The following is a 15,037-nucleotide window of genomic DNA, read 5'->3' as shown; positions in this document are numbered from 1 at the left end:
AGTGCTGATTGGCCAGAGTACGGAATTCGGCCAATCAGCGCTGGCTCTGCTGGAGGAGGCGGAGTCTAAGGTCGGACCTGAATGGAGACTGGTGTGGAGCGATCTTAGACTCCGCCTCCTCCAGCAGAGCCAGCGCTGATTGGTCGAGTTCCGTACTCTGGCCAATCAGCGCTGGCCAATGCATTCTATTAGCCCGATGAAGTAGAGCTGAATGTGTGTGCTTAGCACACACATTCAGCTCTACTTCATCAGGCTAATAGAATACATTGGCCAATCAGCGCTGGCCAATGCATTCTATTAGCTTGATGAAGCAGAGTGTGCACAAGGGTTCAAGCGCACCCTCGGCTCTGATGTAGCAGAGCCGAGGCTGCACAAGGGTTCAAGTGCACCCTCGGCTCTCCTACATCAGAGCCGAGGGTGCGCTTGAACCCTTGTGCAGCCTCGGCTCTGCTACATCAGAGCCGAGGGTGCGCTTGAACCCTTGTGCACACTCTGCTTCATCAAGCTAATAGAATGCATTGGCCAGCACTGATTGGCCAGAGTACGGAATTCGGCCAATCAGCGCTGGCCAATGCATTCTATTAGCCCGATGAAGTAGAGCTGAATGTGTGTGCTAAGCACACACATTCAGCACTGCTTCATCACGCCAATACAATGCATTAGCCAGTGCTGATTGGCCAGAGTACGGAATTCGGCCAATCAGCGCTGGCTCTGCTGGAGGAGGCGGAGTCTAAGGTCGGACCTGAATGGAGACTGGTGTGGAGCGATCTTAGACTCCGCCTCCTCCAGCAGAGCCAGCGCTGATTGGTCGAGTTCCGTACTCTGGCCAATCAGCGCTGGCCAATGCATTCTATTAGCCCGATGAAGTAGAGCTGAATGTGTGTGCTTAGCACACACATTCAGCTCTACTTCATCAGGCTAATAGAATACATTGGCCAATCAGCGCTGGCCAATGCATTCTATTAGCTTGATGAAGCAGAGTGTGCACAAGGGTTCAAGCGCACCCTCGGCTCTGATGTAGCAGAGCCGAGGCTGCACAAGGGTTCAAGTGCACCCTCGGCTCTCCTACATCAGAGCCGAGGGTGCGCTTGAACCCTTGTGCAGCCTCGGCTCTGCTACATCAGAGCCGAGGGTGCGCTTGAACCCTTGTGCACACTCTGCTTCATCAAGCTAATAGAATGCATTGGCCAGCACTGATTGGCCAGAGTACGGAATTCGGCCAATCAGCGCTGGCCAATGCATTCTATTAGCCCGATGAAGTAGAGCTGAATGTGTGTGCTAAGCACACACATTCAGCACTGCTTCATCACGCCAATACAATGCATTAGCCAGTGCTGATTGGCCAGAGTACGGAATTCGGCCAATCAGCGCTGGCTCTGCTGGAGGAGGCGGAGTCTAAGATCGCTCCACACCAGTCTCCATTCAGGTCCGACCTTAGACTCCGCCTCCTCCAGCAGAGCCAGCGCTGATTGGCCGAATTCCGTACTCTGGCCAATCAGCACTGGCTAATGCATTGTATTGGCTTGATGAAGCAGTGCTGAATGTGTGTGCTTAGCACACACATTCAGCTCTACTTCATCGGGCTAATAGAATGCATTGGCCAGCGCTGATTGGCCGAATTCCGTACTCTGGCCAATCAGCACTGGCTAATGCATTGTATTGGCTTGATGAAGCAGTGCTGAATGTGTGTGCTTAGCACACACATTCAGCTCTACTTCATCGGGCTAATAGAATGCATTGGCCAATCAGCGCTGGCCAATGCATTCTATTAGCGTGAACTGAGTTTGCACAGGGGTTCTAGTGCACCCTCGGCTCTGCTACATCAGATTGCTACATCTGATGTAGCAGTGCCGAGTGTGCATCAGATGTGTAGTTGAGCAAAACTGACTCAGCACTGCTAAGTCTGCATTCGCATAGGAATGCATTGGCCAGCCTTCGGCCAATCAGCGCTGGCTCTGCCGGAGGAGGCGGAGTCTAAGGTCGGACCTGAATGGAGACTGGTGTGGAGCGATCTTAGACTCCGCCTCCTCCAGCAGAGCCAGCGCTGATTGGCCGAATTCCGTACTCTGGCCAATCAGCACTGGCTAATGCATTGTATTGGCTTGATGAAGCAGTGCTGAATGTGTGTGCTTAGCACACACATTCAGCTCTACTTCATCGGGCTAATAGAATGCATTGGCCAGCGCTGATTGGCCGAATTCCGTACTCTGGCCAATCAGCACTGGCTAATGCATTGTATTGGCTTGATGAAGCAGTGCTGAATGTGTGTGCTTAGCACACACATTCAGCTCTACTTCATCGGGCTAATAGAATGCATTGGCCAATCAGCGCTGGCCAATGCATTCTATTAGCGTGAACTGAGTTTGCACAGGGGTTCTAGTGCACCCTCGGCTCTGCTACATCAGATTGCTACATCTGATGTAGCAGTGCCGAGTGTGCATCAGATGTGTAGTTGAGCAAAACTGACTCAGCACTGCTAAGTCTGCATTCGCATAGGAATGCATTGGCCAGCCTTCGGCCAATCAGCGCTGGCTCTGCCGGAGGAGGCGGAGTCTAAGGTCGGACCTGAATGGAGACTGGTGTGGAGCGATCTTAGACTCCGCCTCCTCCAGCAGAGCCAGCGCTGATTGGTCGAGTTCCGTACTCTGGCCAATCAGCACTGGCCAATGCATTTCTATGGGGAAAAGTTAGCTTGCGAAAATCGCAAACTGACAGGGATTTCCATGAAATAAAGTGACTTTTATGCCCCCAGACATGCTTCCCCTGCTGTCCCAGTGTCATTCCAGGGTGTTGGTATCATTTCCTGGGGTGTCATAGTGGACTTGGTGACCCTCCAGACACGAATTTGGGTTTCCCCCTTAACGAGTTTATGTTCCCCATAGACTATAATGGGGTTCGAAACCCATTCGAACACTCGAACAGTGAGCGGCTGTTCGAATCGAATTTCGAACCTCGAACATTTTAGTGTTCGCTCATCTCTATTAAACAGTTATCCCTTATGATCTTGCCAATCTGGAAACAATAGTTCCTACAATAAGACCTTAAATGAGGTATGTACTATTTATGAATCACGTGCTTTAGGTTGGCGGTGGGTCCTGTAAAAATTGGCTGGGCTTACTGGCAAAAAGTTTGTGTCGTGTTTTCTTATCCTGTTCGTTAACCAGTGTCAGACTGCGTTGTCTAGGGCCCACCAATGACTCAATTGGGGGGCTCATAGTACAGCTACAGGTAAAAATATATAAAAATTATATAAAATTATAAAAATTTCTAAGACTGCATTCACAAACAGTTTTTACATTTTGCATCCATATAACAAAAAACTGCAAAGATTGTTAATAGAGATGAGCGAACACTAAAATGTTCGAGGTTCGAAATTCGATTCGAACAGCCGCTCACTGTTCGAGTGTTCGAATGGGTTTCGAACCCCATTATAGTCTATGGGGAACATAAACTCGTTAAGGGGGAAACCCAAATTCGTGTCTGGAGGGTCACCAAGTCCACTATGACACCCCAGGAAATGATACCAACACCCTGGAATGACACTGGGACAGCAGGGGAAGCATGTCTGGGGGCATAAAAGTCACTTTATTTCATGGAAATCCCTGTCAGTTTGCGATTTTCGCAAGCTAACTTTTCCCCATAGAAATGCATTGGCCAGTGCTGATTGGCCAGAGTACGGAACTCGACCAATCAGCGCTGGCTCTGCTGGAGGAGGCGGAGTCTAAGATCGCTCCACACCAGTCTCCATTCAGGTCCGACCTTAGACTCCGCCTCCTCCGGCAGAGCCAGCGCTGATTGGCCGAAGGCTGGCCAATGCATTCCTATGCGAATGCAGACTTAGCAGTGCTGAGTCAGTTTTGCTCAACTACACATCTGATGCACACTCGGCACTGCTACATCAGATGTAGCAATCTGATGTAGCAGAGCCGAGGGTGCACTAGAACCCCTGTGCAAACTCAGTTCACGCTAATAGAATGCATTGGCCAGCGCTGATTGGCCAATGCATTCTATTAGCCCGATGAAGTAGAGCTGAATGTGTGTGCTAAGCACACACATTCAGCACTGCTTCATCAAGCCAATACAATGCATTAGCCAGTGCTGATTGGCCAGAGTACGGAATTCGGCCAATCAGCGCTGGCCAATGCATTCTATTAGCCCGATGAAGTAGAGCTGAATGTGTGTGCTAAGCACACACATTCAGCACTGCTTCATCAAGCCAATACAATGCATTAGCCAGTGCTGATTGGCCAGAGTACGGAATTCGGCCAATCAGTGCTGGCTCTGCTGGAGGAGGCGGAGTCTAAGGTCGGACCTGAATGGAGACTGGTGTGGAGCGATCTTAGACTCCGCCTCCTCCAGCAGAGCCAGCGCTGATTGGCCGAATTCCGTACTCTGGCCAATCAGCACTGGCTAATGCATTGTATTGGCGTGATGAAGCAGTGCTGAATGTGTGTGCTTAGCACACACATTCAGCTCTACTTCATCGGGCTAATAGAATGCATTGGCCAGCGCTGATTGGCCGAATTCCGTACTCTGGCCAATCAGTGCTGGCCAATGCATTCTATTAGCTTGATGAAGCAGAGTGTGCACAAGGGTTCAAGCGCACCCTCGGCTCTGATGTAGCAGAGCCGAGGCTGCACAAGGGTTCAAGCGCACCCTCGGCTCTGATGTAGGAGAGCCGAGGGTGCACTTGAACCCTTGTGCAGCCTCGGCTCTGCTACATCAGAGCCGAGGGTGCGCTTGAACCCTTGTGCACACTCTGCTTCATCAAGCTAATAGAATGCATTGGCCAGCGCTGATTGGCCAATGTATTCTATTAGCCTGATGAAGTAGAGCTGAATGTGTGTGCTAAGCACACACATTCAGCTCTACTTCATCGGGCTAATAGAATGCATTGGCCAGCGCTGATTGGCCAGAGTACGGAACTCGACCAATCAGCGCTGGCTCTGCTGGAGGAGGCGGAGTCTAAGATCGCTCCACACCAGTCTCCATTCAGGTCCGACCTTAGACTCCGCCTCCTCCAGCAGAGCCAGCGCTGATTGGCCGAATTCCGTACTCTGGCCAATCAGCACTGGCTAATGCATTGTATTGGCGTGATGAAGCAGTGCTGAATGTGTGTGCTTAGCACACACATTCAGCTCTACTTCATCGGGCTAATAGAATGCATTGGCCAGCGCTGATTGGCCGAATTCCGTACTCTGGCCAATCAGTGCTGGCCAATGCATTCTATTAGCTTGATGAAGCAGAGTGTGCACAAGGGTTCAAGCGCACCCTCGGCTCTGATGTAGCAGAGCCGAGGCTGCACAAGGGTTCAAGCGCACCCTCGGCTCTGATGTAGGAGAGCCGAGGGTGCACTTGAACCCTTGTGCAGCCTCGGCTCTGCTACATCAGAGCCGAGGGTGCGCTTGAACCCTTGTGCACACTCTGCTTCATCAAGCTAATAGAATGCATTGGCCAGCGCTGATTGGCCAATGTATTCTATTAGCCTGATGAAGTAGAGCTGAATGTGTGTGCTAAGCACACACATTCAGCTCTACTTCATCGGGCTAATAGAATGCATTGGCCAGCGCTGATTGGCCAGAGTACGGAACTCGACCAATCAGCGCTGGCTCTGCTGGAGGAGGCGGAGTCTAAGATCGCTCCACACCAGTCTCCATTCAGGTCCGACCTTAGACTCCGCCTCCTCCAGCAGAGCCAGCGCTGATTGGCCGAATTCCGTACTCTGGCCAATCAGCACTGGCTAATGCATTGTATTGGCGTGATGAAGCAGTGCTGAATGTGTGTGCTTAGCACACACATTCAGCTCTACTTCATCGGGCTAATAGAATGCATTGGCCAATCAGCGCTGGCCAATGCATTCTATTAGCGTGAACTGAGTTTGCACAGGGGTTCTAGTGCACCCTCGGCTCTGCTACATCAGATTGCTACATCTGATGTAGCAGTGCCGAGTGTGCATCAGATGTGTAGTTGAGCAAAACTGACTCAGCACTGCTAAGTCTCTGCATTCGCATAGGAATGCATTGGCCAGCCTTCGGCCAATCAGCGCTGGCTCTGCCGGAGGAGGCGGAGTCTAAGGTCGGACCTGAATGGAGACTGGTGTGGAGCGATCTTAGACTCCGCCTCCTCCAGCAGAGCCAGCGCTGATTGGTCGAGTTCCGTACTCTGGCCAATCAGCGCTGGCCAATGCATTCTATTAGCCCGATGAAGTAGAGCTGAATGTGTGTGCTTAGCACACACATTCAGCTCTACTTCATCAGGCTAATAGAATACATTGGCCAATCAGCGCTGGCCAATGCATTCTATTAGCTTGATGAAGCAGAGTGTGCACAAGGGTTCAAGCGCACCCTCGGCTCTGATGTAGCAGAGCTGAGGGTGCACAAGGGTTCAAGTGCACCCTCGGCTCTCCTACATCAGAGCCGAGGGTGCGCTTGAACCCTTGTGCAGCCTCGGCTCTGCTACATCAGAGCCGAGGGTGCGCTTGAACCCTTGTGCACACTCTGCTTCATCAAGCTAATAGAATGCATTGGCCAGCACTGATTGGCCAGAGTACGGAATTCGGCCAATCAGCGCTGGCCAATGCATCCCTATGGGAAAAAGTTTATCTCACAAAAATCACAATTACACACCCGATAGAGCCCCAAAAAGTTATTTTTAATAACATTCCCCCCTAAATAAAGGTTATCCCTAGCTATCCCTGCCTGTACAGCTATCCCTGTCTCATAGTCACAAAGTTCACATTCTCATATGACCCGGATTTGAAATCCACTATTCGTCTAAAATGGAGGTCACCTGATTTCGGCAGCCAATGACTTTTTCCAATTTTTTTCAATGCCCCCAGTGTCGTAGTTCCTGTCCCACCTCCCCTGCGCTGTTATTGGTGCAAAAAAGGCGCCAGGGAAGGTGGGAGGGGAATCGAATTTTGGCGCACTTTACCACGTGGTGTTCGATTCGATTCGAACATGGCGAACACCCTGATATCCGATCGAACATGTGTTCGATAGAACACTGTTCGCTCATCTCTACTGTTTAACACATTGTGTGCCAGATTTAAAAAAATCTGAGTGTAAAATTGGGTTCACATCTGTGTCGGAGATCCGAATGACTGAGACCATGGCGCTAGTGTGAACCTTAACGTTGATAAATCTTCACTATTTGCTTTAATAAAACTATGATCTACAAGTGATCTATTTAATGGAGTTCGTTGGCCATACACATAAGATTGTGATCAACCAGAATGCAGCCGATCAATTGTACATCAGATCGTATCGTATCAACAATCCTACCAGCACCATGCTATGACTTATAGATGGAAGATTACGCATGTATTAAAAAAAAAAAAAACCTGTGGTTTGTGCTTGAACAAAGTGGTAAAAGAGCGTCTGTAACTGGTAGCTCATGCCATACATGTGTAGATCCAGCTCACAATGGAGCAAAAAATCCAACTTGTCTAGCAACAAAGATCAGGTTAAATGGTCAAAACCATCATTTAAGCCTAATTTTATCGAATAATGTATGACCAGCTTTACTTGTTTATAGCTTGTATTGACCTGAACAGTCCCCTAGTGGTGAAAGTGGCCATGGAGTTTTTGATTGTCGATTGTGCTGTAGACTGGAGGGAATGGAGCACTGGGGACGTATGAGGTGTATTAGTAGAAGATTCTGATGTCATTTCCTATTAGTGGCTTTTGATTCCTTTTCATGAAATCTGGTGCTGAAATCCTCTTCTGTCTCTTTTGTATTCTTTTCCTTGTTTGGGCTCGTTCACACGGGGAAAGAGGGGGCAGATTTTGGTGCTGAATCCACGTCAGAATCCTCCCCCTCAGAATAGAGGTCTATGTAGACTGCTAGCTTACTTTTTTCCGTGAGCGCCATGTTCCCACTCACAGAAAAAAGAAGCAAGCTACCCTTTCTTCAAGCGGATTCCGCGGCTGAAGGAGCCAGGAGTCCGCCTCGTGGCAGCACCCTCCGAACTAGGCCCATTCAGTCACCACAGGTGTATTTTGGTCCTATTCTGACGCGGCTTCCCGCATCAAAATCAGGACCAAAATACGTCCCCCTTGCCCCGTGTGAACTAGGCCTTTCTCTCACTAGTTTCTTACTGGCGTTCAGGTGGGCGGGCTCTAATAAAGCAGGGAAAATGGGGGCAACACGGTGGCTCAGTGGTTAGCACTGTAGCCTTGCAGTGCTGGAGTCCTGAGTTTGAATCCTGCTAGGAACAACATCTGCAAGGAGTTTGTATGTTCTCTCCATGTTTGTGTGGATTTCCTCCCATTCTACAAAGACATACTGATAGGAAAAAAAATGTACATTGTGATCCCTATATGGGGCTCACAATCTACATTAAAAAAAAAAAAAAAAGCAGGGAAAATAAGTCGGGGGGGGGGGGGGGGGGGTCACTTTAAACAGACTAGGTCAGTTATTACTATGTTTTTAGCTGACGATATCAGAATCTTGTCTTCCAAAGGCACTTTTCTACATTTTACAGTGAGTGAACTATGTTTAAATTGACCCCACTCCCCCCAACTCAATTTAGCTCATGCACCTGTACTTCAGTGAGAAGTCAGTGAAAGTAATAAGGCAAAGAATACAGAAGCGACAGAAGTGGATTCCAGGGAAAGGAGCCAAAATCCATTAATAAAATATATTGCTATATTTATTAATGTCACAAATCCTGCCAGAAAATCAAAAGCTCTTTGAAAGACAGCTAGGCCTCAAGCATAGGCAAGGTTTTATGTACATGAGTAAAATATAGAGCTATAAAAAGGCTATCCCAGAAATCTATGTGGCCATACTGTACCACTATCTGAGTCACATTTCATATGGTTGCATGTTTTATTTTACGCCAAATTACAGAGCCAGGTTTCCATAGAAGCATTGATCTAAGTAGGAATATCTCAGTAGGTACAGTACAGTATGGAGACAGCATACTGGAGAACATGGAGTACCTATGGCCCCTATGTGTAGTGATAGCACAGATTCCATACATGCACCTCTACCATTAAAATCATATTCATAACATGCTTTATCTAAAAATGCCATTTAGGGCGGGTTCACACCTGCGCCCAGTCTCCACTTTGTGGGTTTCCATCTTCTGCCTGAGAAACTGGACAGGAGACGGAAACCAGCAGTCAGTTTTCAAAGCCATTCACTTGAATGAGTTTGCAAAGTGTCCGTCCGTGAGCGTCTTCTGGTCTCCGCGGTGAAACCGTTTTTTTTTAACCGGACACAAAGTCCTGCATGTCCGACTTTGTGTCCAGTTAAAAAAACGGTTTAGCCGCGGAGAGGCAGAAGACGCTCACGGGCGGTCACTTTGCAAACCAGTTCAAGTGAATGGCTTTGAAAACTGACTGCCGGTTTCCATCTCCTTTCCCGTTTCTTGGGCAGAAGACGGAAACCTGCAAAGCGGAGACTGGGCGCAGGTGTGAACCCACCCCTATGTCTAAAGTTACAATCTGACAATTTATTCCTACCATAAACCTTTAAACCTATTTTATCTGGGCAAGCATGCAATATGATGTCACACTGGTAAAGCCGCCAAAGAGGACATTCAGAGCCCTGATCTAGGAATGCATACGTGTGTGAAGATGTCATCGGCATTGATGTGGGATCCAATGTTCTCTCAAGTTTCTCCTCCCTTCAAATTGGGACACAATTTATCTGACTCTCCTTGTTAAATTCTTATTACTGGTGAGTGAATATTCGCTGAGCATATGTTTCCAAGCAGTATTACAATGCTCTAAATGCTTGCCAAAATGTTGAAAGGGTCACCGGCGCTGCTTTGGGAACTTAGTAATAAACAGACGTTTCTTTTTGATAAATCTCCTCTGTTTACAAGGCTTGCCTCCCACCCACGTATGTTTAGAGACGATTGTTAACTCATTGCTGTAATGCATATGTACAAATATTCGACATTTCACAGCCAACACAAAACCTGGTCACCAGGTCCTACTGCAGAATGTCAAATGCCATATGGGTGCTTTTGCTGTAATAAAAATTAAAAAAAAATTTTTTACCAATGTTTTAGATCTTTACTCCAAAAATACCACTTTTGTAAAGTGTTTGAGTTGTCGACTTTTTAGAAAAGTCACAAAAATTGTTCCCCTCTCTCTTTGGTAAGGTGCTGATACGTAACATCTCAGGACATAAGTGCGCCAAATCGCTGCAAGTTAAACCAATGAAGACTCCAGTAAAACAGACTTTAAAAATAAATTTCCTGTGTCATTTTGCTCCATATTGATCAATTTGTTGTATCTGTCAAGATAATTCCATCTATGAAAACTATTTTGAAAAGCGATAAAACTCTCCCTCCTGCCACTAAATGTACGTTACAGCAGAGCGGAAGTGATATTTTTACCATTTACAATGTTTTCGGTACATGTTTAACTTGTTAGGCTGGCTACAGATGACCGTGTGCTTCCAGCCAGCTGTGAATTAAAGGCACGGGCAGCACATGGGTGAAATCCGCGTGTCCCTGGTGTGCTGCCCTTGCACCAGCCGCGCTACCGTGGCCCCTTTCATTCAATGAATAGGAGCCATGGAAGCAGGGCTGCAAAATCGGACAGGAATAGGAACTGTTCTATATTTTGCGGCCTGGACTGTCGGCCTGCACACATCACCATTTGGGTTGAGCGATCGGGATGGGAAAGATCGGATCCCGATCGTGAATTGAGCAAATTTCACGATCGGGATCAGCTGGAAAATGATCGGAAATCGGATTTTAAAATTTATTATTATTATTATTTAGTCATGTGCATGGACCCATAGAAATGAATGGGTTAGTCTGCTATCCTGAAAAAACACATTGATCTCAGCCTCGGCTGTCTGGAAGAGGCCTTAGGTTGCTTCTTAGAGGTGCAGTAGTTGTATATGTACTAGCGAGACACTGGGGCAAATTTATTAAGACTGATGTCTTAATAAATTACTTGGGTTGATGTTATGGAATTGCTATGGAACCCTGGGACGGGACACAAGAGACAGTGAGCCCTAAGCTGACGCCCCCAACTGTCCCTTCCTATTGCCAGGCCCTATCCTACGTAATAGGCGGCAACCACAAAGACGTTCCCTCCCTGTATATGTGAAACACAAAACGGAGATAAGACGGACAACAACAAAGAAAGGTCAGCTAGCCAAGGGTCAGTAACAGTCGAGCGATGCAGTACCAAATCGGAGTCCAAAGAATTGTCAGTAGGGAAAGCCAAAGGTCAAGGATAAGAAATGCAAGCAAAAATAGTGACAGTACAGAGCGAGAATGCACAAGGCAATAGCAAGCAATGGTGTGAATGAGAACCAAGGTTAAATAGGGTGGAAGAACCCGCCCATGGAGTTGACAGGAAGGCAGCTGTCAATCACAGGGCAAGGCTAGTGTAACCATTAGAGGAGCAGAGACAAACAAGGGCAGAAGACGGGTGTGGTGCAAATACAATCACAGTAGTAGAGCTGTGTTCACACAGTGCGACCAAAAACTTTAAGCCATGAACCAAACTGCACACGCCTCCTACGCCGCAGCACGCGAGCAGAGGGCGGTGCAGATTCCCGAACAGGCAGAGATGTTACAGTTGAGTTGATCTTGAGATTTCAGGATCGATTTTAAAATCTGACTTCTGATCACTTTCCAGTCAATCCCAATTGTGATCGTGACATTTGCTCGATCACTGATCGGGATCCGATCTTTCCCGATCCCGATCACTTAACCCTATAAATTACCTGACTGGTGATATATAAAGAGGTGCCAGAATATGAATCTACGCCAGGTAGGAACTGGTATACATTTCCATTCTAATGAAATGGCGTTCCAAGGAACTGGCATGAGTTTTCGTAAATCAGTTGGGCCTCAGTAATTAAGGCACACTTGTGGCCCAAAAAAGCTTTGTACAAACAGGAAATGTTAAATTCTCCCTACTGGGTATACATTTAACACTAGGTTCACACTAGCATTCGGGTTTTCCGTTCTTCAGGGACAGAATCCCCAAATGGAGAGCGGGCGCAGGTGTGAGTCGAGCCTTTTGCTTTTATGAAGCTTTCAGATTTATTCTGATGTTCATATAAGTTCTTTGTGACTCTATGGTGGGAAAAACTGAATGTAAACCAATGTAAAATAATATGTGACCTCCTGTCGCTTGTAAAATGTAAATCTCAATAAGCAGAGTCATGAGAAAAGTTTTGGCTTATAAAGTAGATGCGTCACAGATCCACACCTACCAACCCACACTAATCTCAAGCATGTTCATAGCCTTCCAGGAGCTCTGAAAGAACCAAAAAGTACAACCAGATACTACACTATTCTCTTTTAGAAGCTATTTTGGCACAGATATTCTGTAATAACAAAATGACATATACTTGGAAGTCTTGAGTTAACCATAGTCTTTGGACAAAGAAGACTGAATAAAATGCTGTCTGGTTTACAACAGACATTTTCATATACCTTATAAGACATGTGTCTTGGAAAATGGACCTAAAAATAACATTTGTTATGGTAAAGTAATCTTTTAAGGATTTTAATTTTTAAAATTTTTCATGTAACTATAGTTAAAGGGAAATAATCACCAGATTAGAAAAAAATATATATATTTCAGATACTAACATACATATATTTAGTGTGGGTGTTACATAGATTAGATACTAACACACCCATTATAGAGTAGACACTTATAGGTAACCGCCATGAATTACCCAGAAGGTGTAGCTACAAAGAGGGTCTCTCTCCCTGGAGGGCCTGACTTGTCTGTCTATTACACAAACAGTCCATTGACTGTAAAGTGAAACATGCAATTCCTCATTTAGTCAGTAGAGGTGCTGTAGGGAAATTGAACATTTGCAGCTATTTTCCTCTGCTGTCTACAGCTAACCAATGGATGTTCCACCAGACAAGTAGACCTCGAACATGTACAATGAGTAAGTGATAAGATAAAATAAGATAATCCTTTAATAGTCCCACCATGGGGAAAGTTCAGTATGTTACAGCAGCATAGTAATACAGATACATGATAATAAAACAGTAATATATTACATAAGTAGACACACATATGCTGGGAAAAGAAAATATATTAGGAGTCCATAGCAGCTAAGGGAGAGAAGAAAGAAGAAGGAAGACTGCAGGATCATTTAGTTCTCTGTGTGGAGTGATCTTCGTTTGATCTGATGTACATTATGTAGCCCGATCGCGGTTGGGAGGAAGGACCTCCGATAGTGCCCCGATAGCTCATATTTGTGTAGAAAGTTTATTCACTATATTGTCCTCTTTTAACAGGTATGCCAAGAGTGGCCATCATAAGAACTACCAGAGAAGGTCCTCCGTTCCATTTGATGGCTTCAACTTGCACCTCTTCTTGACAGCATGAGAGCTGTGCAGTAGATATGTGAATGAACGCTACAACCAGTCAACTGGGATAGTCTTCTGGAAGACCTACACTAGAAAAGGTTTTGTGACGTCTAACACGTGTCACGTTTCAGCTGGAAAAACCGTGGCGCGGCTGACCTTTTCACTCCACAAATGTAAAAGTCAACTGTGGACATAAAACCACTTTAAAAGAAACCCTGTGGAAGTTATTTATTCAGGAAAAGAAACATGAAACTAATCCAAATGGAGCCTTCAATTCTATGTAAAGTCTGCAAAAATCAAAATGCTCTTTTTTTTTCTTTTTTTTTTTTTTAATTTTAGCTTCGGAAGGATCTCAAGGAAGGATCAGCTACCTTGCAACTCTAGTCATTTCTCATCCAGTTCTTCCAAGACCTGAATGCTCTTGCATTACATTTATGGATGGCTTTCTTGCATACATCATATGATATTAAAAGAGGGTGATCATTATATTCTAGGCCAAGCTTCAGCAGAGAACAGTCCCTGTAGATACTCCAAACAGCAGACCTGCTTCTCTTGTAAATCCCGCTGCCAATGGAAAGATGTATAACTTGTGTGGGTGAAAATAATACAGTATTACACTTAAGACTCTTCATACTTCCTTGTATACTCGATATACAAGGTAGAGATATATCTTTGAACATAAATCGGATGCAAATCTGCCGTAAAATGATGAAAAGGCAACAAAATATGGTAATAGTATTGGTTGATATGGAGTACTGACTTTATGGGGGTTTTATAGATATTCCACTGGGAGATGGAAATAGGTGTCTATATATGTCTTAGATATGTAATAGCACAGCACATAAAAGATTCCTGAAGAGTACATCTGAAGGTGGCTGAACCAATAAAACCTTTTACAATGTCTTGCATGTGTCTTGAATGTTTGACTATATGGAAAGTGCATTGGTCTAGAAAGTAACAGACTGCCGCTTCTCTGTGCTTGTGCATTCACTCTGGGTAGCAGTTCTTAAACTTAGATGTGAAATTCTGTAAACCATGTCATATTCCTGAATCTGCTACATATTTATCAAGCCATAAGACTCTGCATCTTAAACTGGAGCATCTTGGGAACAGAGAGGCATGGAATTTGTGCAATCAACCATGCGCTAGACCAAAATAATTCACGGATATGGATAAGGCTCCATGTTGTGGAAACGCAGCATAAAAAACCTTGCATTTCATAGTATTAGCCAAGTGAGAGAGATTTTGATTCTTCTTATTCACTCATGGCGGAAAAAGTGTAGAAAATGTTAAATGTAGATGTGGAATCATAAGCTACAAAAAATGCAGAGAAAAATGCCGCAATTCAATGAAAACTTCAGCAACTGGATAGAAAACATGGCAGAAAAAAGCAACATTTTTCAGCTGCGTTTTGCTTTATGGGGCCTTAGACTAAAGCATCGTCCACATCAGCTTTGGAGTCTGCATAAGGACCCCCCGAACGGAATATAGAACACAACTGCAAGCGATGTGCCAGTGAAAGCACACGGACCCCATAGACTATAATGGGGTCCATGTGCTTGCCGCCAGATCTCCGCACAGAACATGCGGACAGGAAAGTAGTTCATAATCTACTTTCCTGTCCGCATGATTTGTGCAGGCAGTGCACGGCAAGCACACGGACCCCATTATAGTCTATGGGGTCCATGTGCTTTCACTGGCACATTGCTTGCAATTGTG

At 45.9% G+C, this 15,037-nt stretch overlaps 1 protein-coding gene across 1 annotated transcript in view; it reads left to right on the top strand.

Moving 5' to 3' along the window:
• Positions 1-13,559, top strand: part of LOC142193901 (twist-related protein 2-like) — a 50,496-nt gene extending 36,937 nt beyond the window's left edge. Inside the window, exon 3 of the mRNA XM_075262916.1 lies at positions 13,247-13,559. The gene's annotated coding sequence lies outside the window, so the exon portion shown is untranslated. The remainder of the gene's footprint in view (positions 1-13,246) is intronic.
• Positions 13,560-15,037: the final 1,478 nt, after the last annotated feature.

The sequence above is a fragment of the Leptodactylus fuscus genome, chromosome 2 (assembly GCF_031893055.1).
Source record: "Leptodactylus fuscus isolate aLepFus1 chromosome 2, aLepFus1.hap2, whole genome shotgun sequence".
Lineage (NCBI taxonomy): Eukaryota > Metazoa > Chordata > Amphibia > Anura > Leptodactylidae > Leptodactylus > Leptodactylus fuscus.
Note: the sequence above shows the minus strand (reverse complement) of the source record. Positions and strands in the feature narration are given on the sequence as shown.